The 1,319-nt window shown below is 69.1% G+C and overlaps 1 protein-coding gene across 3 annotated transcripts in view; it reads left to right on the top strand.

Annotated features, from left to right (window-relative positions):
• Positions 1-1,319, top strand: part of LOC122561730 (lysine-specific demethylase RSBN1L-like) — a 64,581-nt gene that overhangs the window by 27,350 nt on the left and 35,912 nt on the right. The window lies entirely within an intron of this gene.

The raw sequence follows: 1,319 nt of genomic DNA, 5'->3' as shown, positions 1-1,319 counted from the left end.
CACTCTCGCGCGCGCGCTCTCTCTCGCGGACACTCTCGCGCGCGCTCTCTCTCTCGCGCGCCCTCTCTCTCGCCCGCCCTCACTCTCGCCCGCCCTCTCTCTCGCGGACTCTCGCGCGCGCTCTCTCGCGGACACTCTCGCGCGCGCGCGCTCTCTCTCGCGGTCACTCTCGCGCGCGCGCGCTCTCTCTCGCGGTCACTCTCGCGCGCGCGCTCTCTCTCGCGGACACTCTCGCGCGCGCGCTCTCTCTCACGGACACTCTCGCGGGCGCGCTCTCTCTCGCGGACACTCTCGCGCGCACTCTCTCTCGCGCGCACTCTCTCTCGCGCGCACTCTCTCGTGCGCACTCTCGCGCTCACTCACTCGCGCTCTCTCTCGCGCGGACACTCTCGCGCGGACACTCTCTCGCGCGGACACTCTCGCGCAGGCTCTCTCTCGCGCGCACTGTCTCTCGCGCGCACTGTCTCTCGCGCGCACTGTCTCTCGCGCGCACTCTCTCTCGCGCGCACTCTCTCTCGCGCGCTCTCTCACTCGCGCGCTCTCTCACTCGCGCGCACTCTCTCTCGCACGCTCTCTCTCGCGCGCGCGCTCTCTCTCTCGCGCTCTCTCTCGCGCGCTCTCTTTCGCGGACTCATTCTCACTCGCTCTTTCTCTCGCGCTCTCTCTCGCGCGCGCGGACTCATTCTCGCGCGCGCTCTCTCTCTCGCGCGCGGACTCATTCTCGCGCGCGCTCTCTCTCGCGCACTCTCGCTCGCGCTCTCTCTCGCGCACAATCTCTCTCGCGTACTCTCTCTCTCTCTCTCTCTCGCGCACTCTCACTCGCACTCGCATTCTCATTCTCGCGCACTCTCGCTCACGCTCTCTCTCGCGCACAATCTCTCTCGCGTACTCTCTCTCTCTCTCTCGCGCACTCTCACTCGCACTCGCATTCTCATTCTCGCGCACTCTCGCGCGCTCTCTCGCGCGCGCGCTCTCTCTCGCGGACACTCTCGCGCGCGCGCTCTCTCTCGCGCGCGCGCTCTCTCTCGCGCCCACTCGCGCGCGCGCTCTCTCTCGCGGACACTCGCGCGCGCGCTCTCTCTCGCGGACACTCTCGCGCGCGCGCTCTCTCGTGGAAACTCGCGCGCGCGCTCTCTCTCGCGGACACTCGTGCGCGCGCGCTCTCTCTCGCGGACACTCGCGCAGGCTCTCTCTCTCGCGGACTCTCTCGCGCGCGCTCTCTCTCGCGGACTCTCTCGCGCGGACACTCGCGCGGACACACTCTCGCGCAGGCTCTCTCTCGCGGACTCTCTCTCGCGCGCCCTCTCTCTCGCTCGCGC

This window comes from Chiloscyllium plagiosum, chromosome 23 (genome assembly GCF_004010195.1).
Source record: "Chiloscyllium plagiosum isolate BGI_BamShark_2017 chromosome 23, ASM401019v2, whole genome shotgun sequence".
NCBI lineage: Eukaryota > Metazoa > Chordata > Chondrichthyes > Orectolobiformes > Hemiscylliidae > Chiloscyllium > Chiloscyllium plagiosum.
The sequence above is the reverse complement of the archived record's forward strand: the minus strand, read 5'-3'. Positions and strand labels throughout refer to the sequence as shown.